General features: G+C 44.2%; 1 protein-coding gene and 1 pseudogene across 2 annotated transcripts in view; one reads left to right on the forward strand and one right to left on the reverse strand.

The window, feature by feature from the left end:
- Positions 1 to 1,081: 1,081 nt before the first annotated feature.
- Positions 1,082 to 6,272, reverse strand: LOC309633483 (large ribosomal subunit protein uL30 pseudogene; annotated as a pseudogene). Its single transcript has one exon. The product of its transcript is annotated as a large ribosomal subunit protein uL30 pseudogene (transcript).
- Positions 6,273 to 6,322: 50 nt separating this feature from the next.
- Positions 6,323 to 11,512, forward strand: part of MELK (maternal embryonic leucine zipper kinase) — a 77,474-nt gene continuing 72,284 nt past the window's right edge. Inside the window, 1 exon segment of the mRNA XM_082402337.1 lies at positions 6,323 to 6,520. The gene's annotated coding sequence lies outside the window, so the exon portion shown is untranslated.

An 11,512-nucleotide genomic window follows, 5' to 3' on the forward strand; every position in this document is an offset into this window, starting at 1 on the left:
CAACACAGCCATAAATAAATAAATAAATAAATTTATAAAAAAAAAAAAAAGAATCAAGGCATGGTTTGTAGCCTGAGGTGTGCTAACCTGACTAGCCTCAGAAGAGAAACAGCATTGCTATGAACGGACTGAAGCCTTTGCTTCCCATCCCCACTGATGACTCAGCCGCAAGTGGTGCTGACATTCAGGCATTCATTCCACCACCAGAGAAGCACAGCTCTCGCCCTGCCTTGCCAGGCTCGGATACTCTTACGCTGGCAGAGTGGCTGTGTGCGCTTCCTCTGAAATGCACAACTGCTCATCTCCCTTTCCTGGTCAGCACCCCTCCCAGCTCTAGCCTGGCACACAAGGCCCTTCACAAAGGGTTCCCTGATTACTGGCTCTTCCTTTCCTGCCACACCCCTTGTCTCCTGTGCTCCACCCAACATACCTTTCTCCCAGGAGACTTGTGTTTTCTTGCCTCTGTGCTTCTGCACATAGAGCTCCCACTGTCTGGGGAATGCTCTTCCCTCGTCAAATTTTTCTTTTTCTTTGTTTTTCAAGGCCTAACTCCAGTACAAAATACTTCAATCCCCTGGTCAGAAATAATTGCTCCCCATTTTCAGCTCTAACCAGCATGGCTGAGTGCACTTGTATTTGGTGCTTGTCTGGTCCTTTATTAAAGTTGGTTGTCTATGGATCTGGCTATTCTGTCTTTGAGATTCCTTGGGCAGAAGACACATCTCTTTTCTTCCCTTTTCTGGCATTGCCCTGAACAGAGTGAGGCATAGGGTAGACACTGGTGACTGATAAAAGAATGAATAGCGTGAATTACCCTGTGTGAGAGGGGCAGACACTTGGTTATAGAGATGATGCATGTAAGTCCACATTAATCGTTCAAAAAATTGTAGAGGGTTTTATTATTGCTGCTAATGGTGTTATTATTGGTAGAGATGTTACATTCCAAATGGCCTGACCCACCCAGTTAGTGACTCAGGAAACAAGGAGCAGCAGAATCATATCCAATCTCCTTATTGTCCATTTGAGGAAACAGGTTCACAGAGGGGCAGGCACTTCTATCACTTCTATCAGGTGACTATCAGGTCAGGTTCCACAGCTCAGAGCCCTGCCTCCTTGCACTGGACTGTTTTGTCTTGCAGCCTAATTACTCTTCTTAATTCAGTAATACTCAAGCTCTTTTGAATATGTACACTCAACATAATTTTGAAAAACTTTAAGTAGGTATCTAAATTTTCTCACCATACTTTTAGTAATAATTTTTATAACCTCCTTTATTTATATAGAATTCTAAGTTAAAAACTGTTATTTTCCTTAGTACTCTTAACCATGTGAGGCAGACAGGCTTGACTATATTAGCCCCATTTTACAGGCAAGACTGGAAACATTCCCATATTTAGTATAAGACAGATCCAGGATATAAGCCCTGGGCTTCCACAATCACAGCTGCTCTTTTCCCATGACTTTTTGATACATCATTTTAAAGTCATCTGATTTTACAATGTTTCACAGTATCAGAGTAACATCTGTAACATCTAATCCTGGCAGGTTAACTCTTGAGCCAACCAATTTAATTACCTCATAATCTGGCACATTTTAAGGCACTGTTAATACCTCCAATTCAATCTCACAGCTATGTTCATAATAGGGAAGAACATTTTGTATTCTATTACAGGTTAATCAGTAAAGGGATGTTGCCTATAAGCTTAAATTAGACATAACGGCCAATCTCTGGGCGCCCTGCCTCCCAGGTAATGAGCATTAAGCTAAAATACCTTTGTTTAGCTGACCAGGCTCACCTGTGAACGAATAACACATCCCCTCCGGAGGCTGACGGGAACCAGGAAGTGTTTGACTTTACGCCCTCCCCTTTCAGTATAAAAGAAGCCTGAATTCTAACTCAGGTAAGATGGTTCTTTGGGGCATGAGCCCGCCATCTTCTCAGTTTACTGGCTTTCTGAATAAAGTGGCTATTCCTTGTCCCAACAACTCGTCTCTCCATTTATTGGCCTGTTGGGCGGTGAGCAGTATGAGCTTGGGCTCAGTAACATGTTTGAGCGTCCCATGAACCAAAACTGCAGCAGAGCTGATCTTAAAGGACCAGGGGACACAATAATAGTTAAGCATGTTTTCAGCTCTTAAGCTGGGCCTGGCACACCCTCACCAACCGCTTAGATGGCAAGTTGAGGCAACTAAGTGAGTGACAGGAGCAGAGGGAAGGCCCATTTAGGGGTGGTCACCGATGACAAACACAAGCAGGGTCAGACCCTCTTTTTAGGTCTAACATCTCCAGGAGTGTTGGTCCACATTATTACTTGCAGGGTAGACGGCAATACTTCTGGAGTCTAGAATATATAAGGAAAGGGTCCAATTAAGCTGCTCGCCTGCAGCCTAAAAGACCAAATAGTGCTAATTTCATCCATGCCAAACCAAGAAAATGGTTCACTCTTTCCTGATTTCGGTTTAAGAAGAGGACTGATCATCAGGGAAACCAGAAAATTCCATCCTGAAGCCCAGCAGAACTAAATGGTGGGCATTTCCCTGAGTCATAGATGGCACAGGGACTCAGTAATCTACCACCGTGTTCTTAAAAGGAAATACTCATTTGGCTTGAAGGGAAAAAATTACCTTGGTAAGCTTTGGTCTTCCATAGGACACGGAACCAGGAGAGACTAGGAAGGTCAGAGCCTGGGTGACCAATCGTGATAGTGCAGGACTTCTTCACATAAGGTGCATAGGTCCCTGAGTAGGGTCTACAAATACTCTAAACTTCCAAGAGAGAATTGGAGTTTCTGCATGTTTTCCTGGGGAAAGCGTCCTTCCCTTCTCATAGATCCAAGAACAGGTTAAAATCCTGAGCTAAAGAAAAGCATTAAGCCAGCTGCAGGCAAGGATAAGGAAGCCATCAGATACACTTAGAGCTCTGTGTAAGTCTGAGAGCTCACAACGCTGTCACTGAAGTTAGAACATGGACTCACAGCAGAGACAACCGAGCACTGCTTTTGTGCTCTTCTCTCTAATTGTACTTAAAATTCTTTCCAAAACAAGGCCTTAGGAACCCCTAGGTTCAAATATGTCCCTGGGGTTGGTCAACTACTGTCTTGTATTCATGCTTGGGTATTCATTCACCAACATTAAACCCCAGGATAGAAGATGTGACAAAGCATGCCTCCTCCATGGCATGAGTCTTTTGCTGGTTTCAGAGGTGGATGGTGACCAACACCGAAAATACACAGGAATGTTTCCTTGGACCTGGGGTGGGATGAAAAGTGCCTGCCATGACTAGCACCATCTTTTCCCTGACACTTCCCCTCCGGTTTCTGAAGATATAGTAGAAAATAATCTTTTTTGAAGATACTGGGTAACAATTCCATAAAACAAAAACACATGCTTCCAAATGCACCATGCTTTCAGATATTCTGGGTTTAGTTCAGCTGCCGGATGACCTGACTGATGCTTTCTCCTCGATAGCCAGGTGAGCCCACCTCCTTGAGGAAACCCACTCTATTCTTGGTAGCCTGATGGGCCACTGAGAGTTGGAAAGGGCGCAAAACCCCTGAGATCGACTGAAAATTCTTCCTCAGGAAGGCAATTTCATGAATGAGGTCTCCCAAAGCAAATGAAACCAAACTTCTCCAGGTGCTCCTCAATCACTGTGTCGTCTGTCGGATGGTTTTGTTCTTGACCTTGGCTTGTCCACGTTTCAAGATGAGTTCCCAAACAGACTTCAGATTTGGAAATCCCCAGGTCATATAAGGTTCCACTATCCAAAGCGTTTTTATGGTTTTAGGGGTTACTTTCACAAAGACACCACTGAAAATCTTATTCAAGGGAAGTCTTGCAATGGTCCTCTGCACCAGTGAACTCACCCCATTAATCCTTTGGATGCATACAACAAAGGCCAAAGAATATTTATCTGGCACTTTCAAGCCATGAGGTTTCACTTCTAGTCGTCTGAGGCGCACCCTGTCACATAGCTGCTGCCAGGAATCATGTAGGAACCATTCTAGTTGCTTAAACTTGAGCCCTTTTCCATTACTCTGTTCCTTCTGTGCAAAAGCGCCTGCTTTGCCTGGGTGGCTTTGAGGGGCTAATAAGCCTTCCTCTTTTTCAGGAGGTTTTCTGGAACCAAAGGGATCTTCCTTCTTCGCTCTTCCTCCATCTTTCCCATACTGCGGCTACTGCTCATGCGCAGCCCCACCGGGTTGGGAAGAGAGGAACGGCTCTATGTTTACTTGACCATAGAGACGTCTATTCTAGCTCAGGGGTCCCCAACACCCAGGGCGCAGACCGGTACCCGGCCACACAGCAGGAGGTGAGTGGCCAGCTAGCGAGAGCGAAGCTTCATCTGCCGCTCCGCATCACTCGCATTACCGCCTGAACCGTCACTTGCGTTACCCCCCTTCCCGCCCCATGTTCAAATTGTCTTCCACGAAACCGGTCTCCGGTGCCAAAAAGGTTGGGGACTGCTGTTCTACCTCATGGCGGGGCGACCAGGACTGCTGCGCCTTCTTAGCAGCAGTGAACCGCGGAGGCCTTGCTAACCCTTATTCCTGCCAAGAGTTGCACAAAACTTCCTTCGCACTGCCTCCAAGCTTTTTAGAGCTGTGTCATCTTCAAAACCCAGCCCTTTCCGTTTCAGCTGTATTCTCATAATGCTGGAGGCCAGGTTATAAACACTGAATGGCTTCCCACCATGCATTCTCTCGTTATAATTTTAAATAGTCACAAAGGTTTTAATTGTTTGATTAATTGTAAATATTTTTTAAAACAACTGGTTATTGTAAACCTCTGAAAGTAAAGCTGTAAGTCCTTAAAAGATATCCAATGGATTGGAAATACCGGAATGATTTGATACCCACTATTATACGATGAAAATTACACGAACAAAATAAACAATTTACTTTTTTTTTTAAAAGACCACCTTCTTCCTCATTCTTTTTTTTTTTAAATTAATTTATTTATTTTTATATTTTTATTTTTGGCTGTGTTGGGTCTTCGTTTTTGTGCGAGGGCTTTCTCTAGTTGCGGCAAGCAGGGGCCACTCTTCATCGCGGTGCGCGGGCCTCTCACTATGTCGCAGCCTCTCTTGTTGCAGAGCACAGGCTCCAGACGCGCAGGCTCAGTAGTTGTGGCTCACGGGCCTAGTTGCTCCGCGGCATGTGGGATCTTCCCAGACCAGGGCTCAAACCCGTGTCCTCTGCATTGGCAGGCAGATTTTCAACCACTGCGCTACCAGGGAAGCCCAACAATTTACTTTTTAACTTGCTTGTTTTCCCTCTTTTTTCTCCTAACTCATATTTCGGTTCCACAGAATGTTATCTTAGTGTAATTTTTTTTTTTTGCTTGAAAATCTTTTATCCAGTGCAATAGCACACTTCATTGCAATAAAAATACATATACAACACTATTCCACTTCACAGGTAGGCAGAGCAGAAAAATTTAGGGCAGTGAAACTACTCTGTATGATACTATAATGGTGGAGACATGTCATTATACATTTGTCTAAACCCATAAAATGTACAACACCAAGAGGGAACCCTCATGTAAATTGTGGTCTTTGGGTGATAATGTAGGTTCATCAATTGTAACAGATGTACCACTCTGGTGGGGGATATTGATAATGGGGGAGGCTATGCATGTGGTTGGGACAGAGAGTTTAGGAGGACTCTCTGTACCCCTCAGATTTGCTGTGAATCTAAACCATTCTTTAAAAAAAGAGTGTATTTAAAGAATACATATATAAATTTATACTTAATATTTTTTTCTTTCCTCTTGCTATAATTTTTTTTTCCTTCTGGATTATCATTACAATTGTAATTCATACAGCCCATGAAAGTCACATAAATAATGACCAAACAGTAAAACGTATTAGAAGGACTTCTCCTGTGATGCTAGGTAGGTGTTTCTGGTACCTTGAGCTATCTAATGGACAATTTGTCCCCTGGGGGTTTTATTCCTCGTGGCAACATATTTTAGTAAGATTTTTAGAGGGGAGAGGTATACTTGTCTTTTGTTGGATGGGAGAAGGGCCACTGGGCAAGGGGAGGACGAAAATGAGAACTGTGACTACTAGCGACTTCTCTGCAAATCTATTTTAGGAAAGAGAACTTAAAGTTGAATTATGTAAAAACTTTGTTCACGGCACCACGAAAATCTTCACGTGCCCTCCGGGAAGGGGCACTCCAGGTCGAAGACCAAGGCCTTAAGTTACCTCTCAGCAAGCTCCAGAGGTCTCTTGGCCATCCCACTCCCTGGCCAGCCCTCCCCGCTCCCTGGCCAGCCCTCCCCGCTCCCTGTCCTAGGGCGACCGCGCCCCCGCCTCGCTGCGACCGCCCAGACGCCGCTGCGTCCCCGCCCCTTCCGGCGCGCGAGGTTTGATTTGCTTGGCGGGCGGAAACGGCCAGAGCGTGACCATCCAAAAAGTTCCTAGGATCTCTGCGCTCGCCGCTTCCCTTCGGACGGCAGGCCGGCGCGTCTGTCTTTCTGCCTGGCCCAGTCCCTCCCGGCCCTGCGCCCTCAGGTCAGTGTGTCCCGCGTGAGTGAAGGCCGGGGTCCCGGCCGTGCGAGGCGCGGGGGACGGCGGCTCGGGCCCAGAGTGCTTCTGGCTCACAGGAGACTGGGGAGCTTCACCGGAGTCCCACCTTATGAGCACGGTTCCTTGGATGAGACAGCCTTTCCGACCCCTGGTTCTCTCCTCTGTAAGTGGGATAGGGGTCGTATCCGCCTCCGGGTTATCGGTGAGGTAAAGCGCTTGCCACCTAGGAGGCTGTGATAGATGTGAATTCCCATTCCATGTTTCCATGACACTGACGGTCTCCGGGAAAGAAGTTCAAAGAAGGGTTTCGAGTTATTTCTGTTCGTACAACTCAATTTACTAGGCAGTTCAGTAAAAAAGGAAATGTGTTATGTCTTATCACCCCCTTTTCAGAGTCCAAATCCTTCCTTTTCCTTCACCTTCCCAAAGTAGTGGCTTAAGAGGCTTAACACTAAAAGGGGAATATGCACCGAATGCTATAGCACTAAAAGGAGTGACCCACCGAGAGACCAGTGGGAAAAAGGGAGACTTCCAAAGGAGGGCGTCCCAGGAGAGTGATCAGGCCTCTAGCTCCTAGGATGAATAATTGTCCTTGAGCTTCACAATTGGTATTTCTCCTTGGTAGTGGAAAGGGGGAAGGTAGTGCCTGGAGTTTTGCTTAGAGCCCAGTGTTCCTAACTTTTTTGTTCATATTTTGGGTTCTATCTCTGTTGTGTGGGATAAATCAGAAACATCCTTACTGCACCTTCATGGGCGTGTCTCACCAGTGGATCTGTCCTTTCAGTATATCTACTATGGACCAACCAGATGGCCAGATCAGTCCCTTACTACCTTTGGGAGTGAATGCCTCTTTACTGGTGCTCCCAGAAGCCTCTGCAAGGGAGCAGGACAGTATGTTAATTAAATGTATTACAAGGCCACATTATATGCCATTCTGTATTTTACTTCTCATTTGAAATATCCTCAGCATCAGTGTCACACCAAGCTTACTAGATAATGTAAATGTATTACACAGCAGGTAATAGCATAGCCCAGATACGACTATGTTGGTAGGAAAATGCCCCCAGTTTGTTGCTATCTTATAAAATTTACTGATAAACTTTCTCCCACTATCTAGGCAATTCCTTCTTTCCTCAGAAAAGTTCAAGACCCCAATTGTATATAGCTCCAGTTCTTCTACTTAGTCACATTCAGAAGGACATTCAGGTGTCTGGGGTCTAGTTTCCTTCTTCATTATCCACAGTTGGGAGGCTGTCTTCCACATTGACTGATCATATACCTCCTTTAGCAGCAAGTGGGTTACTCCAGTCAAAAGTCTTTCATGTGTTTTGTATTTCCAAACTCTAGAGGATAAACAGGGAGAGCACTTCAGAATATTTAGAACCAGCTCCACTTCCACAAAATTTAAAAGCCAAGTAAAATCTGCTATCATTATAGCAGTTTTGCAATGTAAACACCAGTTTTCTCATACAGTAGCAAAAATGATGTTCCCTGGAATCAGTAGATACAATTTAGGGCCACATTGGTATTACTCACCTAAAGACATGGTGTGATTTGAGGGAAGGGGGTAGATAAGAAAATGGAAGGAAGAAAAAGAGGAGGTGTGTGATTTAGTCTTACGCTGGTGTGAGTTGATCTCTGCTAGTTGACTGGAGGCCATAACCTGGAAGTTCAAAACTCATTTGGGAAAAATCTGTCAAGAAGTTGGTTATGACACTCTTATATCCCTATCTGGGAAAATGAATTCCAACATCATACCAATTGCTTTCTCTTTCTGAGTGTGGCAATTTGAAATAGCCCAGTCCTTTGTATGGAATTTAGGCATGTGCAGTGGTGGCAATTAGGAGTCTTACTTATACTTCCTAAGGCCTACTTCTTTCCCTTTGTCCATTTCCAGCTCATGTTATTTTGTTTGTTTCTTTGTTTGTTTGTTTTTTGGCTGAGCTGCGCAGCTTGCAGGATCTCAGTTCCCTGACCAGAGATTCAACCCAGGCCACGGTAGTGAAAGCCGGGAATCCTAACCATTAGGCCACCAGGGAACTCCCTCCATCTCATGGTTTTTAAACTTTGAAATGTCTGTTTGTGTTTCCTCTTTAACCCCTGGGTTCTGAATACCCCAGTACTGCATTAGTTGGGGCTTTGCTCTCTAAGGAACCTGATAGCCTACTTTTATAGCAGAACACTTTCTAAACAGATTTATAGCCTAACATTCCCCCATTTCCAAAGTCCTGCTCATTCTCTTCTCCATCATCAGGATCCCAAAGATTTCTTAGCCTTGTGTTGACCTCTATACCTTTGCTGCTATTTTTGCCTGTTTTGAAAATTCTTAGTCCTGCGATTCCTGTCTTTTGGGGGTGTGGTTCCACTTCATTCCCAATTTGCTCCAATAACAAATGCCCTTTAAAAGGTTTCTGAATTAGTAAGCATATTTCTAATCCTGTGTCTCAGGTGCCCAGGGAGAATAAATATGTCCTCTGTGCTGTCTCCTTGCCTGGAACAACTTTTGCCACTCCAGTGGAAGCAGAAATATTTCATTTTATATCACCAGCTTTCTGCTAGTATCAGGACCTGTCTTTGCTTCCTTTGTTTGCCTACGCTGTTGATGCAGATTCAGCTAGATTAAAAGTTCCACCTGCTTATTAAGTTGGTCCAATGCCACCTCTTCCTAGGAAATGACTAATATTGTTTATTGGATCAGAATGTCTTTTGCCCATGATCTTTATCTTTCTTGCTATTTCAGCTTTGACATTGCTACTAAAACCTTTTTTTTTTTTTAAGCTGATTTTTTTCTTGGGTTTTGATACTTTTCCTTCCAGAACTTCTGCTCTAGTGTTCATTTCACTGCCCAAATTTTTGAAGGCTTTTTACTTGCTAAATAACATACCTTTTATCTCCAAGTAAAATGATTCCTGGAATCAGAGTGCTTTAGGCATTTTGAAAGGAAATTTAAAGGGATCTTAAAAAAAAAAAATCCTCTGTGTCTCTTGGGCTTTTGATAATTTCCTTCATTTTTTTTCTCCACCTCAGTTTAAGAAGATTACCCATCTTCATTGTAGTAAGGACCTTCCCTATTGCTCTTTTCCTTTATAAACTCACCACAGTCCTGAGGTTGAACTCATACTCTAGGTCTTCCAAAGTCATACCGTTATTAAGGTTTAATAACATGCTGGCCACTCAGCTCTGGATGAGCCAGGATGAAGGACAGAGAACTTGAAAGTAGTAAACATGGTGTTGGCCACTTAACCAGTCCCAGAGCCTTCAGCAGACTTGCTAAAGCTCTGCCTGTTGGTGAAGGGAGACTGTCTGGCTCTAGAAATGAGCATTAGCACCAGGTTTCCACTACTGAGAGGCATTAATTAAGATGTATGAGTTTTGCCCTTTCCAGGTAGAGCTTTGCCCAAGTCCCAGTTGGCTATGCATATACTTACCTAATCTTTCTAAGTGTTACAGAGAGTGGGGTCCTGGGATCTTGAACTCTGTGGTGCCATCCCTAGTCCAGTGCTAGGGCACAGAAGGAGATTTGTGCACAGGAGTCAGACCAGGCAAAGGAGTTTATCACTAGCTGGATCTTGGACTCAAAGCCCTTTGTGAACTCTAGAGCCCTTGGTGTGCTGTGCTGACTCAGTGACCTCCACTTCCCTGGACCCCCTCTGATTCCTGCATGGCTTTCTAAAGGGTGTGGAAGCATCTTTTTCCAAGGTTGAAATCTCAAGTCCTGTCCTGTCACACTAGCCTCTAGGAAGAAGAGCTCCTTAGAGAAACTGTATCTATATAGGTTCAGAGAGCTTGCACCCCATGACTACCTATAAGAAAGCTCCACTTTGCAGTACCTAAACTCAGGTCCTAGGACTTAACCTATATAGGAGCACTTCCAAATTTATTTAGAAATCTACTTCCTAGAAACTTTCTTTTTAGTAGTGTTGCTTTTTTCCTTCCTTCTTGGCTTCCATAAAACTATTCGAATTCTTGCTTTTCTAATTGTTATCTCCATGCTCTTCCTCTTGCCACTCAGAGCTATAGGTCTGGTATGAGTAAGGCCTTATCTGTCTTAATTGTCTGCCTTTCACTTTACAGTCTTTACTGTAATTGATTTTGTGTGTGGTGTGAGGTAGAAATCCAATGTTCTTTTTTCCCATATGCCTAACCAATTGTCCCCGCTCCAAATCTGCATTTCCTTTTCCTTTTCCTGGTACCTCTGAAAGCAGTTTCAATTCAGTACATGTCAGCCTTTTCTTCCTCTGGGATCTTTGCACCTAAATTCCCTCTTTCTGGAATGCTCTTCCTCTCATTCTTTTTGGGTTAACAATTCCTGTTAAGGCCTATCAACCACAGACCATTAGGGACACGTCTGTAATTAAAAAACAATTAGGTACACTTAGCTTGCTGCAGCAAGAGAAACCATACACCCTAGGACCTTGGGCATCTCAGTAAGAGTGAGTTGAAAGGGGCTTACAGGATTTGGGCTTGTGCTGGGGAAGCAAGGACCAGTTTTTTGTTTGTTTGTTTGTTTTTTTAGTTGCGGCATGTGGACTTCTTAGTTGTGGCATGCAGGCTCTTAGTTGCAGCATGCGAACTCTTAGTTGCAGCGTGCATGTGGGATCTAGTTCCCCAACCAGGGATCGAACCTGGGCCCCCTGCATTGGGAGCACGGAGTCTTACCCACTGGACCACCAGGGAAGTCCCAAGGACCAGTTTTGGAATGGATACTGTCAAAGAGCAGGAGCATTTCAGCATTTGGGTATCTGAGGAAGCAGGAAGTGGGAGGAATGAGGTAGTGCTGAGGATGTCCTTGGTGAGAAAGCAGCAGTCTGTCAAATAAAGGAACATTATCATTTTAACTGCTTCATATAGAAACATTGTTTACATGGTCCTGCACAGTTCCTATTGGAAACATTGTTGAAGTTTTGATGAGAAGGGCTGATTTTCTTTTTCTTGCTTCTCATTCTTTGAGTTAGATCTTGACTTAAACGTTACCTT

Source organism: Balaenoptera borealis (genome assembly GCF_965194805.1).
Source record: "Balaenoptera borealis genome assembly, chromosome: 8".
NCBI classification, from domain to species: Eukaryota; Metazoa; Chordata; class Mammalia; order Artiodactyla; family Balaenopteridae; genus Balaenoptera; species Balaenoptera borealis.